Below are 27557 nucleotides of genomic sequence, written 5' to 3'. Positions count from 1 at the left end.
ATAAGTTTTTTAGTGAAACAAGGAACACTTTTCAGAACAGCTAGAAGATAGTTCAGCTACAATCTAAACAGAGATGCAGAGGGAAGAAAGAAAAATTGAGAGAGCAGTTGAAGCAATCTAGAAATAAAGGGAGACCTACTTATGAGAAGAAAAGACATGGGGAGATGAAAGAACTACTTGATCAAGAAGAGAACTTTTTAGACCAAGCAAAGGCGTGCTTGAACCAAATCTGAATGGACTGAGTTTCCTTGAGAGACACCTAAACCCTCATAAGGCTTGTCACTAAGGAGAAATGGAAGAGTTGTGGTCCATCTCTTTGTTTTTTGGTACTCTGAGTCATGAAGACTTAAGGTTCTTAGAAAAAAAAAAAAGTAACCTCACTATGGGGAAAGGGAGTTGTCTTGACCATTTATAGACTTGGGTACAAATCCTTTGTGTTTCTTTGATTGTTATTGCTGGATGAAATAAATTCTATCTTTTATTTGATGACTTATCAGTCTGGATGTCGGTAGAGGAGCTAACAAGCCCTTGTCTTTATTTGGGGAAAGGCAGGTAACCTAGACAGAGGGCACATTTTTATATTCCCAGTGGAAATTCTAGGAGTGACATATGTCAAAAATTAGTTCATTTGTGAAAATCAGTAATTGTCCCATATTTCTGTGAGCATACAGTTGTGGCTCTCAGTCAAGGATTACAAACTATTAAAAGATTATTTACTAATAAACACCTACAAAGGAAAATGGTGATCACAAAGAGCCAGGATAGTTTCATCCATGGATCCTTACAAACTCTCTTTATTTTCTTTATTTTCCTTTATTTTTCTAATCTTCTTCAAGGTTTGTTTTATATAGGGTATACCTAGATGGTAAAGTAATATTTCCTAATGCTATTATTGTGGATGAGGTGAAGAGATACATTTGGTTGATAGTACAGGTTGTATTTGATCTGACTGAATGACTAAAAATAGATTAGTTATGATCCTGGAAAAAAAAAAATTCCCTGTTGTGTACTTGGGCATCTTTTATTGACCTTGCATTATCTAACATTTCCACCAGTGATTTAGATGAAAATAAAAATAGCATGTTTATTAAATTTGTAGATGGCATAAAGTTGCAGAGTGAGCTGAGATATTCAATAACAGTTAAGATCTAGATAGGCTAGAATGTTGGGCAGAATAAATAGAAGGAAATAAAAGATGAAATTTAATAAGGATAATTATAAGATATTATTCTTAGGTTCAAGAATCAGCTTCACATATATAAGATGAAAGAGAATTGAGATGATTTTTAATTCTCATTAGAGAATATTTGTGTAATATTACTAGTAAATAGGGGAAGGGGAACATAGACCCACACTCATTTCTGCCCCAGTATTAACAATAAGGATCAAGCTATATGAAGGATAATGGTTTTAGCAATCTAATAGTAGGACTGGGACTAAAACTAATGCCAATGCTAATGCTCATTATTTATCAAAAATATGGTAGAAGCTTTCAATGTCCATTTGAGTTGAATGTAGTATAGTTTGAAAAGTACAGAATTTGAGTTCATAATTTGAATCCAAGTATTTACTACTTATGATGATTTTGGACAAGTCCCTTAACCTAGTTGGGCCTCAATTTTCTCATCTGTACAATAATGGGATTGGACTAAATGACATGTAAAATCCCTTTCAACTCAAAAAATTCAGTAATTATATGATAAATTCCATAATGCTCTTTCTTTTCCTGGATTTCTCATATAGCACAAACTTCATATTTTCATTTTTCTGTAGTACTGATGGTTTGTGTCACATCACACTTTTGCTCCCTTGCACATGGCCTCCATTGACCCACACTATGAGGCAGCAAGTAGGGATGAGTGAAATTACAGATCTCAAAAACCTGAAACCAAGGAATCAGAAATTACATTGAAAAAGAGAAGGAATGCATCAAGACTGTCAGCTTTGTTAAATTCCTTTAGTTAAATCTCAGACTATTTACACTGTTCTTCAACAATGGTTTAGAAAAATGGCACTAACTGATGAATTGGGTTTTCTTAAATTCTTTAGACCTGTCTAATCTTCTCAGCCATTATTGCATCTGTAGCACATAGGAAGAGTAGAGTTTTGTCACTAAAAATTGCATCAAAACAGGGTCACATTAAACAGTTTTGATTCTTTTTCTTAGTTCTGAGAATGTGTCTAGTCAGGTCAGTCTCCAAATAGAAAGTTTTTTATTGGGTAGAGAGGAAAGTAAAGCCAAAGTAGGCAAATCTAAGAGATCCATTAAGCAAAGAAATTTCAGAAGTGTTTTCTCCATTGAGGAGATATTCCTAATAACATGCTCAGGAATTTTAAAAAAGAAAGATTATATTTACTGATAGAAAGGACCTGAAAGGTTTTTTGTTTTAATTTCCCCCATAGTTTTTACTCTGTGACTTTGGCTTTCAAGTAGACCATTCCATTTCATTATGCCTTCTTCTGTGTTAAAGAAGGAATAATGAAATGGAATGGCCTACTTGAACAAGTAGAAAACTTATGCTTAATAAGGAGTAGAGCCACTTCATATGAAACAGGAGTGAAGGAAAGGAGAATGACAGAAAACACTGAGTGCTAGTGAATGAAGAAGAGAGAAAAGGGAGTTCACAGTTGAATATAGTTCATTATTTCTGGGTTTTGGAGATTTGGATTTTGGTTTTAATTTTTTTAAATAAAGAATCCTATAATGTTTAAGTATTATGAAACTAAAGCTTTAGTCATTTGTTAGCCCAATTTAAGCCTCCTTGAGCCACATGCACTGACATAATTCTCCATTTTTTCTAGGCTCTGAGTGTTGGGGATATAGAAATAGTTTATGGTTCTGTTAAGAATTCTTTTTCATGCTTTCTCTTTCCTGAAATTCAAGTTTCAAGTTCTCAGTGTCACCTAGATAACTTTGTGGATAAAACTATCTCTTCCACTTTATTCTTTTTTAACTCAATAATATAGAAATCCCCAGGCAATCTGTCACCATCCTAGTGACATGCAGGCATAGAGATGTGTCTATGCATTCCATTTTTTTAAAGAAATTCTTGGTGGTATTAAGAAATCCAAATCTTGTTGATCACTTAATTCAAACAAATATCAAGAATTTTTAGAACAATGATAATACAATAATAACTCACATGTACAAAAAGCTTTAGTGTTTATATAGAGGCAGGATTGAAGCAATCATGTGGGATAGTGGATAGTGCTTAATATAAGCAGGGAGACCTAGGTGCAAGACCTGCTTCCAAAAATAGTTATATGATCATGATCAGGTAGAAATATAAGTTGAAGATGGATTTTAGTTTCCTTTAATAATAGGAATTCCTATGCCCATGTTTATAAAGTATCTATAAAGCAATTTTAAAAATCTATCCATTGACAAGTTATTATTAAATTCCTTCTACGGAGGCACCTAAGTAGTATAGTGGATAGAGCACTGGCCCTGGAGTCAGGAGGACCTGAGTTCACGTTTGACCTCAGACACTTAATGCTTACTAGCCGTATGACTCTGAGTAAGAATTGCCTCACCAAAAATAGATAAATAATTTCCATCTATGTATCAAGCACTATGTATCAGGTAGGTAGCAGAAGCATTATTATTCCAGTTTCACAGATAAGGAATATACTTTAAAGGCCTTGCTTCAGATCACACAATTAATAATTAAGTCCTCAGCACAAATTTTCTGATTTTTTAGGTCAATACCTATTCTATATAATCAAGCAGCTTCTCAATGACCTGATGTGAAAACTGTGATTTGGTGTGTTTGGTGTTGTGTTGTGTTGTTTTTTTTTTTTTTTTCTTTTTTTTTTTTGAAAGACTCATTCATTTGGCAAAGTACATTAAATTTAAATCACAAGAGCTCCAATCCTGGCTCCACCACTAACTAACTGTGTGACTTTTGGCAAGACCATTAAACTCTCTAGATTCTAGTTATCTATAAAATGGGGCAATTGGACTCTGTCTCTGGTTTCTTGGAGGTATAAAGTTTTAACATAGCCAAAATGTAAATTTGGAAGTAGTATAGGATCATAGAATTAAGAGCCAAGATTGAATTTAGACAATAAAAACTCTGATCTGATTTTAGAGGATAAGACCCAAACCTAGAGATGTTAAAAGGGATTTGTCCAAGATCACACAGGAATCAAGTACCAGAGTCTGGATTCAAACTCTTTTTAACTCCAAATCTAATGTTCTTAAAACATAGTTCCTGAACTGAATTTGGAGAATGGAAAGAGGAAGAAGAGAGAAAACAGTACCCTCTAGATGTGGAGGAAGACTATGGCTACCTAAGTGATTAGAAAAAAAGGTGATACCATCACCAAAAACAGGGAAGTTTGCAGGAGGCATGAATGTAAGGGGGTAAGGTTTGAATTCACGAAATCTCACCTATGGAGCAGTGCTTGATTCCCTAGGACTTGGCATCTGAGTGTCCAATTCTAAGCTAAGTCCTGGCATAGAGAGGCCTACTATTTGGGTATTTGTATGTTATGGAGGGACGAAGCACTATTGTTTTTGTTTTATTTTGCTTTGTTTTATTTTCAGATTATTGGGGAAACTTCATAGAATAAAGACAGTAGGCTTTTGGGAGAAGAATTTCCAAATTTAGTCCCTGGGAGAGACATGGTTTTTGCTACTCACTTTTACTGACCAAGTGATGATAGCTCAGCTCTTGGTCCTTGGCTATGGGCCAGATAAGAAGTCATATTCTGCTACTGGATAAATGGCAGAGAATAGTAAAGTACCAGAAGTAGAGTCAAGAAGTTCTAGGTTCAAATCTACCTCAGACAATTGCTAGCTTGTTAGTAATACTATTGCCCTTGGCAATTCATTAACTCAGTTTCTTCAATTATAAAAGAAGAGAATTCAACATGACAGCCGTCAAGGTCTCTTCAAATTCTACCTTACGTTTCTACAAATAAACTTTCATCTCAAAGATGTCACCCATGTAAATCCCATTGAGAATGCTAAGAATGTTAACATTCTCAAGAAAGAGGTTCTGATTTGGGCCTTCCACATTTTTTGTCTTCCTGTTTATTGACTCTTTGGCAAAATTCTATGTTCTCTGCTGCTCCTAGTTGGTAGTTCCAGAAATCATTCTATTTCTCCCAGTTAATGACTCTTTGCCATTTGCTTTCTGAATATCATGATTGTTCCTTCTTCTGGCATCTCTGTCCATTAAGTGAGAGAAAATAGCTTTAATATAGTTTATAGAACTTATAAGTGACTGACTCAGTGTTAGTGGATTTCAATTAATGTTCTATGGCTCCAAATCATATGATTTCCATACTGTATCATTTTACTTTTGAGAAGCTCCTTTACTTTTCACTAGTTTTCATAAATCATGAGTTTTGGGGCTGGAATGGCCCTTTAATGTTTCTTTTCAATCTCTTTTGAGATTGAGATTGAATCTCAATCTTTTACAGATAAGGAAACTGAGGCTAAGTGAGTTTAAAGAAAAATGTGACATAATGGATAGAATGATAAACTTGGAGGCAAGAAGGCCTGCAATCCCTTCTCAGGCTTGTACCTCTGAGAAAGCCATCTCTGAGAAAACAGTCTCAGTTTCTTCAACTATAAAAGTGAGATAATCACCCCTATCTCCCAGGATTATTGTGAAGACCCAACAAGATGATATATTTAAAGTGCTATGTAAAACTTAAAGAGATAGAATAGGTATTGGATCTATTATTTCCTTAATAAAGGAAACTCCCTCTACCAATGAACCTTCTCTGCAAATTATAGCCTTTAGAGAATTGCCTAGGCACTAAGGTATTAAATGATATGCCCAGTCATAGCCAATATGTATAAGCAGAAAGTCTTAAACTCGCGTCTTTCTGTCCCCAAGACCAGGGAAAGTTTTGGTTTCCACTAAAGTGAGCTTCCCTCAGATGAATGAACTGAGGATTAGATGGGTTAAGTTGCTCAAAATTCCATAGGTAATAAATGTCAGAAAATAGGATTTACACTTGGTCCTTGTAAATTCATTTGGTGCTTTTTCACCATACTACATTGATTAGCAAACTGCTTCTAAACTTTAAAGTACACAATGAATGCAAGCTGTTATTATTGTTTCCCAAGAGCCCACGGGTGACAAAGATAGGTAATCTTTGCCTTTTCACACAATGGCAATCGGTCAAGCAAGGGCAAAGTATCTTTAATGTTCCTCATTTGATAAGAAATCATATCATCCTCTGTAGGGTCTCATAGGTCTAATGACCTAACACTAAACTCAGGATCCATTCTACTGACACAGTTTTATCATAGCTCTAGCTAGTCTCAGTGGGACCAGAGGCTTAACCCTGAATTGTGTCTTAATGTAGCCATCCACCTTCAAAAGAGACTGTCAGAATTTCCAGTGCTCCCATATCCTGATGGTTTTTTATTATCCATAAATATAAGAAACAGAGATGGGGACTAATAGAAGACTACAATTGCTCCAGTCTTACCATGTGCTTTATATGTAGCATAGAGCCGATTTCCAGGAGGTTTCCATACTATTTAAAAACATTTATGGAATATTTAATGCCGGCCCAAGTTGTGAAGGCTATCTGATACAGGAACATCATCCCAGTAAGCTTTTCTGACAGCCAATGTCACTATGCATCTTTTTTATCGCCCTCTTCCTTACTATACATCACAGCTAGCACACTAAGTTCAACTGTGATTAATAGGACTCTTTTACCATTGACTTCATTGGGATATAGCCCAGGAAGAAAAATGTGGCTGTTGATAAATCTCATGTGATAAGAGCTGTATTATGTAAGCTGTTGGGGGCAGGAGTTTCAATGAATATTATTATGACAGTGAGGTAGTTTGCAAAGTCCAATTGAATCGAATAGCCCTCTTGTTCAATTGATTTTGCTAGGACTATGTAGTAAGAATAACAAACAGCAATAATACTGAAACCTGTGTGTACATGATGGAGATTAGGCTGTCTGACAGCTGATGTATTTTACAACCACATTCTACATGCTAAAACATTTGAAAATGCTTCTCTTTTGTGTTGGTTCCCTCCTCTTAGAAAAACTAGTTTTATAGCCGAAACCAAATTAAGAAATTAATCTGATTAATCCCCTATAGCCAACCTGCAAAGATGTTGCAAGACCCAGCTGAATCAGGATCATAGACAGAGAACTACAAGACACCATAATGAGCATCTAGCTTCTCTCACTTTACAGATAAATACATTGATGTCTAGATAGGTTAAGTTGTTCAAAGTTTCAAAGGCACAATGTCAGAAGGTAGGATTTACACTTGGGTCCTTGTAAATTCATTTGGTGCTTTCCCATCATACTGTGCTGATTAGAGAATATCACCGGTATTTCATGTGGCTCAAAGAAATTTAAAGGATGATACAGTTCTTACGTACAGGAATCTCTAGGTATAATCAGTGGGCTGTTGTGCTGGATTCGAAATCAGCAGGTAGGATTTATGCCCTGACTCTAACACTGTCTGAGTAACCATAGTCATGTCATTTAGCCTGTTTTCTAAATGAAAATGATAACATCAGTAGTCAATACCTTACAGAGTTGTTTTAAAACCCAAAGGAGATGATGTAAGTGAAGTACTTTGTAAATTTTAGAATGCTATGTAAATAATTAATTCCCTAAAAGTGCTTTTAGGTGCTATGCTAATCACTAGGGAGACAGATAAAACTGACACAATCCTTTTTCCCAAGGAGCCCTTATCCCTCCTCCTCCTCACATGAGAAGGAAAGTGAGATCCAAGGAGGTAGGTGATACTCAATAAATACTTTTGAACTGAAACAGAATTATATTTTGGGAAGTGTGTTAGAAGAGCCTTTTCCACCCAAACCTTAGGCTGGAGCTTAGCTTCATGTCATACATGTGTTATCTAGTGTCACTGTGATGACTGGGTACAGATGGGAATCTTTGTGAATCAATTGGAAAACACACCATCTTGTGCGTAGGTAGCTGTTGCTGGGCAGAGACATTGCCTAGCGGGTGGAAGAATCTGTCAAACTTGTTTTCTAATCAAAAAATATAAAAATCTTATTACAAAATCTGCTTTGATGAAGAAAAGAGGGAAAAAAAGACTGTAAAACTTAAAATCCTCTAATATGAAATGTTCATGTAGGCAGATCCAACGAAGGGAAGAAACCAAGAAGAAACTAAGCCTAAGGGATTTTCAGCCTGAAATCCATGGATTTGCTTCCTTGTTGTTTTCACCTCTTCCTCATAATTCCATGTGATAGAAACAGTTTGCAGGGGTTAATCTACACATAATGAAGTTTCAAAGAAACCATATACACTGTACTCTACTGGTAAGGACTCTGTTTTTTTCTCCTTAGTTCATTCAACATGGTACAAAAAGAGTGATAAATAAACTGATGATTATCACGGCATGTGATATGTGTTTCTTTGGTATCTCAACAGCAATAGTGTTCATTGTGAAAGATACTGATGCTAAAGAAAGGCATTTTGTACAAACTGGCAGTGGAGGGTAAGGAATCTTTGATAACCACAAGTATACAAGTCCCTGCTCTTCCAAGTGATAGGCTGTAGTCTCAACCATTCTAATCTCTTCCCTCTAATAAAAAAAAAAAAAAAAAGATATATCCAGTTGTTATCAAGGTTTTAGTAGTAATCATAAGAATCATAATAATAAGAATCTACTACTGCACACAAGAGCACATTTGACTGCTCTTCTCAAGCACACAAAATTTAATCCAGCTAGGAAAAAAAAATAATTCCCTAAAATTCTTTCTTATGCAAGCACTCATTCTCATTCCACAAAATAAGACCCTTGTTGTCCCTTTCTTTTTTTATATACTATGCTAACAGTTCTATCTAGAAAGGGTTTTAGAGATCATTTTCACTTTTCCCCCTCCCTCAATTTTTGTAGATGAGAAAATTCAGGTCCTCAAAAGGTTACTACATTCATCTATTGTGGCTCTGGAGTTGGAAAGGAGCTTAGAAATCATCAGTGTCATCTGCCTCATTTTTCTGGATGAGGAAACTGAGGCCCAGAATGGTGATGTGCCCTGAGTCATAAGGCAGTAAGTAGTTAAGCTGGGAGTCACTCTAATTTCCTCTGACTCAGAGCCCAGATTTATTTTTTTTCCCATTAAAAAATATTGCTAAATTTTCAATTACTTTTTTTTGTAGTAACATAATATTTCCCTCGGATAGGAAATCTAGGGTGATCATATCTTAGACAAAACTGACCGAATTTAACTTTACTTTCTCTGCTAGTCTGAATTATGGGTTAACAGATTTCTGAACTGCAAAGAAATAGAATGGGGTCAAGACTGTGAGAAATAGTTTGATTTATAAACCCCAATTAGTAGGATCTTAATGACTTATCCTTGGGAGTTTTCAATTCCCATGATTTTTTTTTCCTTTTCTTTCTCAAAATGGGAGTAAAATTAATAACCGAAGGGAATAAAGATTCCTCTAAGCATCATGGTGTTCCAAGCTTCAGTGATATTAAACAAGGTCAGTCCATTCAACTTTTGACCAAACTTTGGATCCATAATATCTCTATACAAACACATTTACAGATATTTTATTTAAGATAAACTACTCATATTACTGAATTGTCTATGGAACAAATCTTGCTTTTAAAAATCTCATTAATGTGGTACTGTATTCAGCTTAATTAAATGACATAGACATAATCTATTTCCTGTGGCAGAATTATAACTAGGGAAAAAAATCCTCTCTCCATATAAAATATGAACCACTGAGTTGTGGAAAGTACAGCACAGTGGATGGAACTATGGTCTTGTAGTCAGAAGAAATTAAGTTTCATGCCTCTTTAGATGACTATAGCTGTTTGATCCTGAGCAGGTCATCTAAAAGAAGTTACTCTTGGCTTCAGTTTCCCCATCCAGAAAATAGAAATACTAATTGTACCTGTTAATGGAGTTGTTAACAATACATTAATAGAACTGTTGTAAAGATCAAATAAGATGACAGAGGTAAAACATTTTGAAAAACTTAAAGTGCTATATAAATGTTACCCATTATTATTATCAACAGGATACTTAAAGCTAACTTGGGTTAGTCATCTGTCTCAGTTTTAAAAATAATGTAACTCATTCTGAATATAAAAAATTTATTCTTATCATTTGTTTCTCTAATATGTTTAAAAGTTATTTATTTCTAGGACAAAAAAATACATATTTTTAAATATAAAAATATTTTCTAAAAATGAAAAATGATTTTAATATTCTATATTTAGAATGGCCTATGTCATAGTATCTTCACATATCACATGGAAATTTTCCAAGTGTATTTTTAAGTCCACAATATAAATTCTTTTAAATGAAGATGTTTTATTGGAAACCAAGAATTAGCAGATCTTGGTAGTTCCCCTCTGGAAGAAGAACCATTCCTTCTTTTTAATCATGAAAGGTTAAATTATGGTCAAATTTATTGAGGTTAAGAAAGCCAAGTAGTTTTAGAGAAAATATATACCATTATTTTTCATTTGGGAGCAGCTATTAATAATGTTAGAAAACTCAGAATATAAGAAATTTGCTTTCATTTTTCATATGATCTCTATCAGACCTAATAACTTGTAAGTACTCAGTAGATGTATAATAGGGTATATAAGATTTTTTAAATGTCTCCAAAATGCTTATAATAGTCTAAGACAGCCAATACAGATATGAGTTTACAACAGAGCATGTAGTGATATAAATTTAAACTTTTATTAACCAGAACTAACAACATAACTAACATTTATGTCACACTTTAAGGTTTACATAGTAATTTACTCAAATAACCCTGTTAACCAATCAATCAATAAACATTTATTAAGTGGAGACTGCATGTCAGGCACTGTGCTTAGCCCTGGCCAAAAAAAAAAAAAAAAAAAAAGAAAAAAAAAAGGAGGGAAAAAAACTTGCCCTCAATGAGCTTATCAGATAGTGTGTGTGTGTGTGTGTGTGTGTGTGTGTGTGTGTGTGTGTAATAATTATTATTAGCATCCCCACTTTCCCATGAATAAACTGACACTCAGCTAATGTGACTTGTCTACATTACAAAAGTAATAAATGTTAAAGTTGGTACTTCAACCTAGGTATCCTGACTATAGTTCTCATACTTTTTTCACTAAATAAATTGCAACTCTCGAATATCAATTTTTCTCCTTCCTTTTTTCCTTCCTTCCTTTTTTGCTTCCTTCCTTCCTTCTTTGATTATATTTTGGAAAAATCAAATAGCAATAAAACAAGTATTTATAATGATAAAACTTATAATATCATCATTATTGTTACATTCATTTTAAAAACAAGATATGCCCAATGTCAATCATAAAATTTTGGGATTTAAGAGTTGAAAAAGCATCTTAGAAATCTATTTTAACAATTTTGTTTTGAACATGAGCAAACTTAGAGGATATGAGAGAAGCAATATAACACAATGGATAAAGTGCACCAGCATGCAGGATTAGTGCACCGGGAAATAGCAGGTTGAAGTGAGGAAAATAAAATTTGGAAACTGAGGCTCAGAAAGATCAAGTGATTGTCAAGGTCCCACTGCAAGTGAGTAGCTGAGTTGGGAATGAAATCACAGTCTGCTGATTCCACTTCAGGGAATAATCATGAACTAGACTCGAAAGAAATCCAAGCAGGCACCAGTTTGTTGGCAAAAGCCCACAAACATTGAATATATGATATTGAGGCAGCTGAAGAGGTTCAGATGAGCTGATGACACACAGAGTATGTTGAATTCTAATCGCCAGAAGATTCTAAAAAGGACAAAAATCTTAAGCCAACAATGGAAATGGCAAAGGATATTGCCTGTATATGTCATGACTTCTGTGAGCTATTATTTAGGACCAGGGAGTGTTCTGTGACCAGTGATTTGCATTTTCTAAAACAAGTCAATCCACTAAAGACTCTCTGACTGCTGCTGTTGCAGTATCTATGCTGTGTTTTTGGTCTCCCCTACAGTAGAATTTTATAGTTGAAATGAGACAATTTTATATAACAACCCTTATATGGGGTATGAGGTACTTGATCAGGATGGAACTTTCCTTGAAGAATTAATTAAAAAAAAAAATGATGGAATAGTACTTGAGATAGATGATATGTGTTTATAAATGATCAGATTTTTATGGAGATGGTGAATGCTCTTCATCACTAGAGTAATGATGAAATTGATAATGATAGGGATGATCCTAATGAGAGAAATAAAGCATCAAAAAAGTTAGATTACAGAAATGATAAAGAAAGCTACCCATCTCTGAAATTTCCTTCTGATAAGATCTTTAAAGGCATTTCCACAATGTTTCCTAATAAGGAAACAACAGAGAAACTAAAGTAGCAACATAAAGAATTAACAAAGCAGCAACCTCCAGCCCTTCTTCCTGAATGTACACTAAACATAGATGGACCAAACACTAAGTTTTTGCAGAGGGAACAAGGCTTGCACTCATTTCATACCCTCTTCTGCAGGCACTGCTTTACATATGACTGGTTTTGTTTTTTTGTTTTGTTTTTTTGTTTTTTTGTTTTTTTTACATTGAATGAGGTAAAGACTTTACAGGCTATTTTTGCTGCCAAATGCATCAAGACTCAGCCAAATCACCTAGGAGATTGCTGAAAGGGAAGACTTCCAAAAAACAGCAGTAAACCTAGCACACCAACCATTAATTTGATGAAATTAAAAAATACAGACAGTGATAGGGAAACTGGAACTGAAACAGGTGGAGAGAATAATGATAAAGAGGAAGAAGAAAAGAAAGGTGAAGCTTTCAGCTCTTCTGAAGGATCAAATATCAATAAAAATGTAGTCAAATATTGGACCTCCTGAGAATGTGGAAAGGAAAGGTGCTGAAGCCTCAATATTCAGAATACTTATTGGCACTTACCATAATTCCCATACCATTGCTACATTGATTGGGACAAAAACACATAGACAGGTCTATGAGTTTAAAGTTAAGGAATCTAGTATTATAGCTCCATTTCCTGCTAAGAATGTTGATATACCTCCGAGAAAGGAAAAAAAAAAAAAAAAAAAAAAGGAAACACCAGTTGTGAGCTGCACTTTGCAGAAAGATACTAGTGAAAAAGCATGACTCTTTTAACCCTGTTTACAACTAGGAATCCTGTGATCATCTGCATCAGCCTTGTGACAGTTCCTGCCTATGCATGATTGCTCAAACCTTTTGTGAGAAGTATTGTCAGTGTTATTCAGAATGCCAAAACTGATTTCCTGGGTGCCATTGTAATGCACAGTGCAGCCCTAGCAGTACCTGTGATATCTGGCTATCCTAGACAGTAAAAATGGGTCCTGAAAGAACTTCAGCATTCAGAGAGGATCCCAAAATTTTCTGGCAACATCTGGTGTGTCAGGGTGGGAAATTTTCACCAAAGATCCTGTGCGAAAAAAGGAATTCATCTCTGAAGACTGTGATGAGATTCCTTCTCAGGATGAAGCAGGCAAATGAGGAAAGGTTTATGATAAGTACATGTGCAGCTTTTTCTTTAAGTTGAATAAGGATTTTATAGTGGATGCAACTCACGATAATAAAAAAAAAAAATTTGTTTTGCAAATCATTTAGTAAATCCTAACTGCTCTGCAAAAGTTATGATGGTTAACAGAGAAAATAAAATAGATATTTTTTTGCTAAGAAATTCATCCAGAATGGCAAAAAGCTGTTTTTCTTGACTTTTTCTTGACTTAAATATGGTCACACTGATTCCCTGAAGTATTTAGGCATTGAACTTCTGCAATAATGTAGTTTGTTATACTTTTCAGCCTTGAATAAAGGATATTTGACCTTCTAAGAGAGATAGAGACAAAGAGAGAAAGAAAACAAGACAAACTGAGATAGTTTGGCTTAAATTATGTTTTATATACTTAACAGTTTCCTGATTTCAGATACTTATCAATTAACCTCTTAAAGTCTCAATTTCCTCAGATATATACACACACACGTATATATGTATATATACACACACGTGTGTGTGTATCTCCCTAATGACTCAAAACCAGCATTTTATTGTTATTTAGTCATGTCTGATTCTTCATAACCCCACTTAAGGTTTTCTTTGCAAATAATAGAGTGATTTGCCATTTTTTTCTCCAACTTATTTTATATTTGAGGAAATTGAAACAAATATGATTAAATGATTTGTCCAGGGTGCCATTGTTAGTAAATAGGTGAGACTGGATTTGAAATCAGATTTTCCTGACTCCAGACATGGCACTCTTTACACTATAAACTGCCCCAGCTCTATAATTCCCTAGGCCTCCACTTAAAAGTGAATTCCAAGGGTGTAACCTAGCTGATCTGAAATTGTCCCAAATTTCAGTCAGTCATTTAGCAATATCAATGGTCCAATAAATACCCAGGACAAGGACAGTTCACCCTGCCCCTTGCTTCCAATCTAGGAAATACTGAGTATTCCAGAACAAATTATAACAATTATAAAGTAGGTGTTTACTCTTGGCCTAGAAGACATTTAATGCAAAAACAAAAACAAAAAACAAACAAAAAACAAATAAATCCTTGTCCTTTCACAGTGTTAACTTTAAGTGGGTACATCCTCTACATGTAACATGGAGATCATAATTCTTATACTAAGTACTTCACAGTATTTGAAAATCTTAAAATTCTATAGAAATGTGCTATTACTATTGACTAAAGATACACAGCTATCTAGTTAAAGAACTAGGCAGAGGGTCAAGGCTCCTATTTCAAGTCTCATACATTTTGCACTATACTTTGGATTGCTTTGGACCCAATACCTTTAAATCTATATCTCAAATACTATGCAATGAGAATTGATACTCCACAGTCACTGTGAGACATGGCACAATTTTCAATTATCAAGAAAAGATTAAACCCTCTTCAATAGATTATACTCACTAAGGCAGGAAAGTACCTTAATCCATTTCAGAGAGATTTTTAACAGGGGCTAAAATATTTATTTCATATAATTTTCAAAGTGGGAAAAGACCTTAGAAATCATTACAGAAATTTTAATGCATTAGAATATTACATTCCCCAAACATTTGGGTTGATATAAGTTTCATATACATGGTATAGCACAAGCACCCAAAAGTTGAATCAAGAAATTCTAAAAGTGATAGCTTGACCTATTATCTGTAGTATATGGGATCAAGGTCAACCCTATAATTAAACAATTCGATATTACATGGTTTTCTACTTCCAAATTCCTTATTCTTTTGTCCTATTTCCTTTTACACCTTGCCAAATTCAGATGCTGCCTTATTATATACTACTCTTTTTCTTCCATTCTACAATGTGGCCAATGTAGGCTTCTTATTGCATTTCTCATCTCTGCCTTACCTTTTCACAAGCTTTCTCCTAGATACTTTATCTCTGGCTCTTAGAATCAGTTGGTTTTTGGCCCCCTCCTGCATATTTTGTAATTCTCTTAGCTGCTAGGGTTTTCCTCTAAATAAAATTTCTTTCTATTTTGGGGGGTATGGATGGTGCATGTTGCCTTTTCCCATGTCACCCATCTGCTCAATACATCTTGGTGACTCCTTATCACTTCAGGAATAAAATAGAACATCCTTTATTGATTATTCAAAACTTCTTTGTCATCCACCACTTTCGCCATCCTCCCAGTCCCCATACTTTTCCAGTTTTCTTACAACTTACTCTGCCACATATTCTTCACCATTGGCTGTTCTTCCTGGAAAACCTTTCCTATTTCCCTATTCCATACATTTTCATAGGCTTTCCCCCATGCCAAGGACACCTTCCTTTCTCATTTCTACCTCATAACTTCCCTAACGAAGTCTCAACTAAACTCCCTTCTTCTGCAGTAATCCTTTCCTAATTCTCCTTAATTCTAATGCCTTTCCTCTGTTAATTATTTCCTATTAGTTCCTGTATATCACTTGATAGACAGTACCTTGAGGTTAGGAACTGTCTTTTGCCACTTTTTGTATTCCCTTAGTACAATCTCTAATAGCATAGTAGATGCTTAATAAATGTTTATTGCTCTGCAGCTAGACAGTAGATAGAGCACTGTGCCTGGAGTCAAGAAATCTCATCTTCATGAGTTCAAATTCATCTCAGATACTTTCTAATTATATGAGCCAGGGCAAGTCACTTTACCCGATTTGCTTCAGTTTCCTCATCTGTATAATGAGTTGGAGACAGAAATGGCAAATTACTCTAGTGCCTTTGCCAAGAAAAGCCCAAAATGGGAGCACAAAGAGTCAGACAAAAGTAAAAAACAATAAAGTGTTTACTGGACTGACTGACCATCCCTCAAGATATAAACTTTGAAAGAAGGAGCTGCTCTATGACTTTACATCCCATAGTCTTTAGCCAAGTGTCTAGAATGTAGAAGTACTTAATAAATACTTGTTGGCTGACTGATTAAACATAGAAGTACTTCAATCATTTGAATCTTCATCTCAGTTTATACCATAGGGTCCAAACTATCGATTTTTTAAATCTGTAGAATGAGCAGTTTAGACTAGATGCTTAGAATCCTAAGAACAAGTTCATATAATGAACTAAATGTCTGTGCTATCCAAATTCACTAGGCAATTACTAGTAACTCACTCACTTTTATACTTTGGTATAAAGAACATTTTTTTCCCAGAAATTAAGACAGTAAAAATATATAAAGAAATTAAGAAAATAAAAAATATATAAAGCATTAAACAATCAACAAGCATTTATTAAGCATTTACAATTTGTTAGGTACTTTACTAAGAAGTCGGATTTTCTGTGAAAGGCATGGTGTGGGGGGGAAGGGGTGAGTGGGGTGTGTGTATGGGATATATGCATATTATATATGTGCATACACATACATTACGCATCTGTTATATATTACATATATTATATTTGCAGATATATATAGTATACTTATATCATACATTATTACACACACACACACACACACACACACACACACACTACACAGACATCTGTATTCCAATATTGAATATCCTTTAGTATTAGCACTTTTTGGTTTATATTCACAGAGACTATAAAGTGTCACATCAAATGACATAGAGTCGCACCTGATAAGAACATTGAACCCTGTAGCCAAGAAGGGTCAAAGCATGGGGTTTCATAGTCCACTTTCATTGTAATTAAGGTCAGTTCAATAAATGTGTCAAGCATTCAATGAAGTACAAGCTCCTATTAAATTGACAAAGATGAAAGAATGCACCAGTCCTTCCCAAGAAAGCATCCATTTAGAGCCTTTGATTTAAGATCCTATTCTATTGCTAGGTATATAAAGCACAGTCTTCCTTTGTTCTTAAGGAGATAAATTCAACTTAATAATAACTGATATTTATATGGACCTTTAAAGTTTGCTTTATATACTTTATTTGAGCCATAAGGCAACCTTATAATGTAGCTTATAGTATATCCATCTAACAAATGAGGAAACTGAGGAACAGAGAGGTTAAATGACTTGCCTATCATCACATAGCCAAAATGTGGTGGAGGGAGAACTTGAACCAGATATCCCTTAGTCCAAGACTGGTTTTCTCTCAACTTACCGTGTTGCCTTTTAGTCCAGGTAGAAAAAGATGGGTTCAAACCTCACCTTTGACACATATCCAATGTGTGATCACAGGTAAGTTGCTTAACTTTTCAATGTCCCTGGCAACCTTCTGAAATTATAAATCACAGAGGAGGTACAGTTAGGTGGCACAGTACATAGAGTTCTGGGTCTAAAGACTGGAAGATCCAGATTCCGATATGGCCTCAGACATGTGGTAGCTGCGTGAACCTGGGCAAGCCACTGGTTTGTATGTATCTTTTTTTTGATCTTTAAAATAACATCTAAGAGGAGGACAACATAATCATAGTGTTGTATTAGATTACTCAGGAAATAGCAATAGATTAGAATGAATTAGATAGGAATGGATTAGAGAGGAAATTATTGTTGTATTAGCAAATGGAACATCAGGAAATTTAAAAAATAATTTTGGTAAAAATGTGTAAGGGACAAAATTAATATTCAAGGGAGGAGCGAAGACCAAAGTCAAATAATATTTTGGAGATAACTTGTGGCAACTGTGAAGAAAAATATTCTTAAAATAACATCATGTTTGTGAACCTAAGTGACAGGAAAGAAATAGAGAATTTGGAAGAGAAGCAAATAGAGGGGAAAGATAACTTCTTGTCTTTGTATATGTATATGTGTATGTCTATGGGACAGACAGATAGACAGAGACAGAGTTTTGAGTTTCTGGTGGACCACTCAACTAAAGAATTCAACAGGATAAAAATAGTGGAAGTGTGGCTCTGGGGAGAGATTAGGATAGAGATAAGAATTTGCGAGTCATCTATAGAGAAATTAAAGCCAAGAGAAAGTAAGAGAGAAGGTAGCTTAGGACAAAAAAAGCTATGTTTAAGGAATGGGAATAAGATGGAGGACCTGAGAAGGAACTGTTAAGTATTGAATCATATGAATGTGGTATTTTACAGACCAAAAAAGATGACATGATGAAAGAGAGACTAATCTGTAATGTCCAAAGCCATAAGGAGGTTAAAAACAAAGAAAAAAAGAATAAATGTAGGTGAGTAAAATGGAAAGCAATCTTTTGGACTGATTTAGAGCAATATGATAGAACTAAGGATTATATCCAGGGATATCTGGACTATCTGGAAACAGGGTTAACTAGGCAAAGAGAGGCCACCAAGGTTTGAACTTGATACTATTAGAATATAATACAATTTGAGATTATCCTTTGGCCAGGATAACTGTATTAGCTAATGCCATATCAGTCATGAACTATGAACCTTTAGAAAAGTTATTTTCTACTCATGATTCAGAGAAAATAAAAATAAGTTTATTGTCTTTTTACACAAAAGACAGTGTTGATAATACTCAAATTGAGATTTTATTGCTTTTTTCTGAAGGTCATCAGAGTACATTTTAAAATATAAAAATAGGTAACATTTAAAAATTGATTTCATTTGTTAAAAACATTATCTAATCCACATATTACTGTGTCATTTAACTGTAGTATCTCCAGGATTTTGTATCTCTTTTGAGCTTTCATATTATAATTTAGATTATATTGTGATTGTTGTTGAGTCATTTTTCAATCATGTTTGATATCATGACCCATTTGGTGTTTTCTTGGCAAAGATACTGGATTAGTTTGCTATTTCCTTCTCTGGTTTATTTTACAAATAAGGAAACTGAGGCAAAAATGACTCAACAACAATCACAATATAATCTGACCTTTAATCCTGGGCAAGTCTCTAAAACTCCAAGTCATTCTGTCCACTTTGCCAACCTGGCTGTCCCAGGTAGATTATAACATTGATTGCATGGCTTATCTCTCTTAATCACTACTCTCTTTAATTACTCTTCCTTGAGGGCAGAGCGTTTTACATTGAAGGTCATTTCTACTAAGGGTAGATGTTCAGTTGCTTCAATCATATTCAATTCATCAGGACTTCATTGAGATTTTCTTGTAAAAGTGCCTGTTTTTCTCCAGCCCATTCAGATAAAAAGCTAATAGATTGTCTGAGGCTAGATTTGAACTCTGGTATTCCTGACTCCAGATTCAGTGTTCTATCCACTGAGCCACTTAGATGCCCATTTCATAGCAGCTAGTAAAATGACTTACACATAAAAGTTTGTACTAGCTCTTTTTTTTTTTTTTGAAGTAATCAATAGAAATAAGCTTAAATCCATGTGGCAAAGGTTCAGAGAGGAGAAGCTAAAAACATTTTGACTAGGATTTCCTGTGAGTTTTGTTCCCAGTACAGATCTGTGGGAAGGAAAATTCCTTTTACAAAATGGATTTGGAGGTAGCTTTTCCCTTGAACCTACTACCACTTGTAGAAGAAATGTACTCTCATCTCTGGGTCATTGAATCATGTGAGGAAAAAAAAATTGACTTAGCTCTTTATTATAAACAGCTCTTCAGTGATTAGATTTGGAAACCACTTCATCCTGGAATGTAGCGTTACCTTCCCAATCCTGTTTTGTCAAACTGTCTGAGAGAGTCACTAATAAATAGGTTTCTCTTCATGAAAAGAAATAAAGGGAACTAAGATTGGAAAGATAACGAAACTAGTAGCGTGATATGAGAAAAGAGTATATTCCAGTGTATAAAGGATCCTAGTGTACCTGTGGACAGATGATATCACGAGTATTGTGTTCAGTTCTTAAGATAGCAGTTTGGGGAGGCTTTCTTTTTCAGGCTGACTTTCAAAACTCCATATCTCTTCCTAATTTCTTTCCTGAATTCAAATCCTAATTCTCCTCCTGAACACTATCATCTAGAGGTCCTGTCAGTACCTTAAGCTTAATACATCCCAAATTGAACTTAATATTTCCCCTTATTTTGTTCAAGGCATCACTATCTTGTCATCCTTGATTCCTCAGACTCTGCATAATTAATGAAATATTAATTTTTGTGCATTCTATTCCTACAACATTTCTCACTTCCATCTCCTCTCCAGTCACATCACCACCACTCTTAAATTTTCCTCACTTCTCAACTGGACATTAAACTAAAATAGTAATTTGTCTTCCCACCTCCAGTTTCTTCTCCAATCTATACTCCACATGGTTATTAAAATTATACTGGGAACTCCAGAAACTGGTATTTATTCATTTGTTTATTTTTCTTTACTTTACTTTCCTAGTGCTTAGCAAAATGCATGAAACATAATATGTGCTGGACAAATACTTGTTGACAGACAAACTGAAATAATTTTGTGAAAACATAGGCTCCTTGTGGCATTTATAGTCCCCTACAGTATGTCCCTCTTCCCCCCCCCCCCATTTCATATTACTCACCTTTATTGTCTCAACAGCCAGGTCAAACTGGCTGAGTTTTTCCTCCAAATCAACACTATCTCTTACCTTTATGATTTGCTAGGTTGTGTCCAATACCTGAAATATTCTCCATCCTTAGGGTTCCTAGGTTCCTGTTCAGGTACCACCTTTCTACTGTTCTCATTCTTAGTTATTAGTCCTTTCCTTTCTTAGGTGATTTTGTTTTTATTTTCCTGCATACTAAAAGCGTCTCTGTGATGGAATAAAAGTCCCTTGAAGACTTAATAAGATAAGGATAATATTTTGTTTTTCCTTTTGTTTTGTTGAGTTGAATGTAGGAATCCTTGAATAAATGCTTGTTGCATAGAATAAAAGTCCTTTACATTTTAGTGTGACTTCATAATGTGTTTACCCTATCCCATTGACATTTTAATTCTTATCTCCAATTGTGGAAATATTATTTTATTTCCAGTTAAATGCATTTCAGTCAGCAGAAAACAGGAATTTAGGGAAAAAACATAGGAACATTGAGACTAAGCACACACACACACACACACACACACACACACACACTCCTTTGTATCAGTCTCCCCTTATTTCATTCCTCCAGATCTATTCTTTTTTAAAACATTCCCTGTTAGAAGGTCCACCTGCTCTTTCTAAACTTGATCAAATAAATGTATTTTTAAGACCTATTTTATTTGACACAAGAATATTCAGTCAAGTACTTAGAATGACTTGCTTTATAAATAATAAATTTTTATTTCACTAGTTTACTATTTTAGTGAAAGATAACACACAAAATCTTCTGTAATTGACATATTATGTATAATAAGAAATACTTCTAAATATGAAACTGAATTAAGTACCCAAGTCAAGTTTGGCATGCATTTTCTTTTTTCGTTATTCTTTTTTGGAGGGAGAGTATTATATTATCTCTATCCTAAATCTCACAATATGAATTTTTTTTTTTTTTACCAAAAAGAACACTGTTTGCTCTGGCAATCAAAATCCTACATATTCTGATTCCAATTTACCTTTTCCATCCATGTAATCTGTACAATCAATCAACAGATATTTGTTGAAAATGTAATATCCAAGATGCTAAGGCTTCAGATAAAATTATCCATATTTTCAGAAAGTTTGCATTCTAATGGGGAGGGGAGGAGGAGGGAAAAGAGCAATTACATAATAATATCCAAAAGAGAAAATAAATGCAAACCTATAAGGTAGTTTAAGAGGGAATACAACCATTGGGAGGATTGGGGAAAAGTTCATATAGAAAGTAGCATTCGAGCTGTGTTGAAGGAAGATGATTCTAAGAGGCAAAAGGAAAAAGGAAATGCATTCTAAATATGAGAGATGGAAGCCTGACCTAAGCAAAGGCGAGTTGGACTGTATCACAGAGTACAAAAGGGGGAGCAATAAACAACAGGTTTGGAAAGAGCGAATTAGGGCCAGGTTGTGAAGGGCTTAAAAAGCTGAATAGAGAAGTTTATCTTTTACACTAATAGCAACAGGGGTTCACTGGACTATGGGAGTGGAATAGTCAGAACTAAGCATAAGGAAAATCACTTTGTTCTAGGCAAACATTGAACTGTTAGTCATTTCTTAATTTCTACCTAAACCTTTATATGTATCTTGGATTACATGCCCTTTATAAATCACAGTCCTTCCCTTTCTTCTGGGTTTAGCTCAAGATCAACCTTCTCTATTAACTCTTGGTCACTCTTTTTTTTAGTTAAGGGTGGTCTCTCACTCCATAGTCTCTCATCTGACCTCTCCTACATATCTCATCTCCATTATTTAGACTGGAAGAACTATGAGGGCAAGCCAGAGGGGAAGCATTCTAGAGTTAGAATGTAATTCTGGCTCCCAGTCTGGAACATCTGCATAAGATTCTAAACATGACTTATTTGCTGTGTACCTGCTTAGAGGAATGAGAAGGTAGAATTAACTGGAGAGCTTTGAAGAGGAGAAACATTATTTTGCCTTCTTTGAAGCAGGAGAAACATTAATTCTCTTTGAGTGAAGAGACATTTCACCAAGGTTAAAGAGGATTTGGGTTCAAATCTTGCCTCTGCTGTTTATTATTTATTTGATGTTGGCAGCTGGTGGCATAGTGGATAGTAAGGAAGACTTGACTTCAAATGTGGCCTCAGACTCTTATTAGATATGTGGCCCTGAGCAAGTTAATTGACCTTTACCTCAGTTTCTTTATTTGTAAAATGGAGGCAATAATAGCATCTACCTTTTAGGGTTGTTGTGAAGATCAAATAAAATAACTGTAAAGTGTTTGGCACAGTACCTAGCAAATAGTAAGCTCTATATAAATATTGTTATTGATAATAAAACTAATAATAATAATAGAGGATAATAATAGTGCCTACCTCATAGGGTTATTTTGAAAATCAAATGAAATAATATTTGTAAAGAGTACTTAATAATGGTACATTATAGGAACTATACAAATGCATATTCTCCATTTATCTTGGTCAAAATACATAATGTCCTTGTTAAGTAGTTTCAGTCTTTTAAGTAAATGGCACTCTTCCTGGTCCCATTCTAGGGTTTTCTTGGCAAAGATCCTGGAATGATTTGCCATTTTTTCTCCAGCTCATTTTGCAGATAAAGAAACTGAGGCAACCAAGGTTAAATGATTTGATGGGGATCACATAGCTAGTAAGCATCTGAGGCTAAATTTGAACTCAGGAAGATAAATCTTCATGATTCCTAATCCAGTGTGCTAACTATTATGCAAATTATAATCTCTAGGCCTCAGTTTCATCATCTGTAAATAAAAGTCTTGGATTGCATGGCTTCCCAGGTCTCATTACGTTTTAGATCTATAACCAATTTTTTTATCTCTGTGTCCTCAGCCTGAAGTATAGTGCCTAATTTAGTAGATACTGATTGATTATTCAGTTTAAACTTAAATTAAACACCACATATAAAAATCCAACCTTAGAAAACATTTTGCTTTACAAAAGGATTCCCCACAATTCTACTGCTTTAAGTCACATTTAAAATGTGAATGAGGATGTAAAAATGAGAGTTTCACACTTTTTAGGGATATAGGTACTGCGTGAAATATAGGTAGGTGTGAAATACAGACATTCAGGGATTGTTGTAGGCAGGAGAAGGGAATTAGGGGGAGGGGGTTGGAGCTCAATTACAGTATCCAAACCAGAGAGGAATCCCAGTAGAATGTATGATCATGAATTTGGAGACAAGAGCTCAATTCAAATCCTCAATGGTAGAAATTCTGTCAAAGTAAGAGAAATGTTGTTGACTTTGTAGTCAAAGGATGCATATCCCAAGCCATCCTCTGATGCACTGTGGGCGTCTCCTACTCACTTTAGTCCTCAGTTTCTTCATATGTAAAATAAGAGGTTGGACCAAAGATCTCGGGACGGTCCCTCCCATGCACATGACATCCAAGGGATCAGCCTAATTTGCCACTTAGCAACTGAGCCAGTATTTCTGTTCAGGTTCCAGCTTCCCCATCCAGAGAAGAGCCCTTCCTCTGCAGAGAAGCAAAAGTTAGGGGATCTCCCAGGGGACTTGAATGAGGATGGAGAGCCCTCCAGAGAAGGAACACCAGACTTCTTCTACAGCTATACTCTGTGGAGAGAAAATAGGGTTCTTGCTGCAACCAGAGTTGCTATAACACTGAGCTTGATTAGTAACCTGTCCTCATCATGATAGTTTGCTGGAAGGAGTGTTGGGAAGGGTACTTTCCTTTTCTGGGAGAAATGAAAGAATCCCTAATAAGGTAGTTCAATATTTTTATTCTGTGTAGGCAGTTGAAAATTATCTGTAAATAGATAATATCTAAGAAATCAGAGAAGGGAGTAGGAGTAGGGGTAGAAGAGAACAAAGGCCGGTGGGGGTGGGGTGTTGGGCGGCACTGGGGTTCACATGGATAGCCTATTCCATCAGGATGGGCTTTACAAAAGAGATTTAATCTCTTCTCAATTTTCTAATCCAGAATAGTACCCTTTGCTATTGGGCTGGGAGGGTTGTAGGCAGAAAGAGGGCAGGTCTCTCTCTGCCCTATCTAACAACTAAAAATAAGTCCATAGGCTCTGGAGAGCCTTAATTGTCTTGTGTTATCTCCTAAGACTGTGCAGGTCTGGGACTGTTCCTCTTTACAATTCTAAATTACTTGGTTATGGAGACTTGGCAGGGAGGCAGTTTGGGAATTTACTATTCCTTTGAGGGTGCTGATTGGTCCCTTTTAAGAGTGACTAAAGAGGCTTACCTATGGCCAACTCTCCCCTCCCTCTAGCTCTATCCCCCCATGCTTGAATAAGCAGTTATTGGAAGTAGTTTATGGAACATTTGGGGGTAACTGGCCCCTGCAGCTACTTTCAAAAGGATACTTTTTCCCCCTGTGGTTCCCCATAGGTTGTTGATTGACCCTCAGGATTTTCAGAATCCTGTCCAATCCCATCACTCACACTGATGGCCAGATCTTCAATGGTGTGTTACCTTTCTACATTTATAGAGATAATATTAGCATTTGAGAGTCTGAGGGAAAAAACATATATAAAACTGCAAGAAGGATTTGGTATAAGGAGAGTTTGGGAAGCAGAACTGACTTTTAAAATTTCTCTCTTTGGGCTAAAAGAGTAAGATGTTTCAACAGTATTATTTGTATTATTTGTACAAATAGTACAAAAAGCAAGAGTGTCAAAATCAAATGGAAACAAATGCCACTAAAATGTACATAAGGATCCCTGTAGGCTTGACTTGGAAGTAAGTCACATATGTTTTTGTTTCTTTTTCTAAAATCTTGACTTAGAAATAAGTCACATATGTTTTTGTTTCTTTTTCTAAAATCTAGTTTAATCTAGTGAGATGAATGCAAAAGTGTCATGGGCCACATATTGTTGCTGGCCACATGTTTGACATCTCTATTATAAAGCATACCATGGCTCTGGAGTCAGAGAATTTGGGTCCCTGTCCCGTATGTCATCTATTCAACACCCTCACAATTTACACTGACATAATCTTTGGATGGAATACCTCGGGAGGCAGTATTGTACAATAGAAAGGACACACTTCTAGAAATCAAGAATATCTGAATTCTTTTCTTATGTTTCCAATAAGCATACTACATGAGTTTCCCAATTTACTTCACTCTTTTCTGCCTATGAGATGGAAGAGATGAAGGCATCATCTGTTGCCAATCCCTTCTTTTTACTGTTAATAGATAAAGAGATGTAAGTGACTTTTTTCTGTAAAATGAGCTCTTTTATTTATCCAGTGCCTATGACATTTCATAATAAAGAACCATGGAATCATCGTCAGTTCACATAGCCTGTTTTGGCTACTGGTTCAAGGGCCCTGTTTTCTCTTTTTCTTACTCATCTGGAATTCTGGCTATATTTGTTTCTCTTTTATATGTGCTTTATTTAATAAAGGATGACATCAGAATTCTGAAATTTTAGATCAGGAAGGGGCCTTGGAGAATATCTGGTCCATCTTACAGATGAGAAAGTTGAAGATCAGAAAAGTTCAATGACATGCTTGTGTGATAAGAATTCTGGTGTCCTTACTTCTAGTTAATTTTTTTTGTATGTTCCATTACACTGTCTCCCTAAGAATGCACTCAAAGATTTATTAATATATGTTTAGAGCATTTAAAGGATATTATGTTTTGAGAATCCTTCAACTCTTGAAGCAATTGCATTTGGGGTACATGCTGCACCTTGCCTAGTTGTTGAACTACAAAAGTGATTACTTTCCATTTCCCCACTTCAAATAGTTGTGCACTAATCCTTCAAGGTTTTTGAAAAATGATAGTAACATTTGTTTAGTTTTATTAAATTACCTATCTATAACTCCTTAGAGAGTTTTAATTTAGTCAGTACCTAATCAAATGAGATAATATTGTAAAGCACTGAGCACAATGCCTGGCACTTAGTAAGCACTTAATAAATACTTATTCCCTTCTCTTCCCCTTCCCTGTGAAGATATCTTTTAGATTCAATTTTGAATTTTTGATCTTTTCTCTTTATAAAAACATTTTATTTCTTTGTTTGATTTTCAGTTCCTTCTAAGGTAAATGAAATGTACTTCAAACAACAATGATTTTGTGGGTATGAGTAGTCCTTGTAGTATACCCAATCACAATAATTCTGTGACTGAATAAATGGTCATAGAGAGTTGCCAAGGCTGAAAAAAATCATTATATAATTATATAACCTCCCCACCCCCAGTTTTCTGTCCTAAATACTAGTTGTTTTCTCTCTGGAGAAAGATAGGAAGAAGCTTGAACTTCAGATTAAGGAAGACTGTGAAATCATCCTTTAAAAAACAAAAGCAAACAGAAGAAGAATTTCAAAATGAAAAAGAGAAAAAACAAGTATTGGAGGAATCAGACGAAAAACCTGACCTAATCATAGGATCAAAGAGTGGGGAAATATCACACAGAAGAGAAAGAAAAGGACCATTGTACACGTAGGGTTAAAAAATAAATAAATAAAATAAACCAAAAATAAATAAATAAATAAATGATTTGACCATCTTTCTAAAAAAGACACTACTAAATGATCCAAGGAGGAAACAGTAACTTATCCTACAAGAAAAGATGGTAACATATGAGCTACAAAGAATAGAATTCAGAACTGAATTCAAATGATTTGATTCAAAGACTAGGTATTAAAAACTTGATGTCAACTCTGAAAGAGATATGTAGGAGAGCATCCCAGAAACCTCTGCTTAACCCTGTACTGTTTAACATATGCACATAAAATTTTATAGATGATACAAAGCTTAGAGGGAGAGGGAAAGTTGTCATACTTGATGATAGAG

General features: G+C 35.0%; 1 protein-coding gene and 1 pseudogene across 9 annotated transcripts in view; both read left to right on the top strand.

Annotated features, from left to right (window-relative positions):
* CELF2 (CUGBP Elav-like family member 2) overlaps nucleotides 1–27557 on the top strand; it is a 974186-nt gene that overhangs the window by 448573 nt on the left and 498056 nt on the right. The window lies entirely within an intron of this gene.
* LOC127564055 (histone-lysine N-methyltransferase EZH2-like) lies at nucleotides 11579–16708 on the top strand (annotated as a pseudogene).

Source organism: Antechinus flavipes, chromosome 5 (assembly GCF_016432865.1).
Source record: "Antechinus flavipes isolate AdamAnt ecotype Samford, QLD, Australia chromosome 5, AdamAnt_v2, whole genome shotgun sequence".
In the NCBI taxonomy this organism is placed as follows: Eukaryota; Metazoa; Chordata; class Mammalia; order Dasyuromorphia; family Dasyuridae; genus Antechinus; species Antechinus flavipes.
This window is presented reverse-complemented; position numbering and strand designations above follow the sequence as displayed.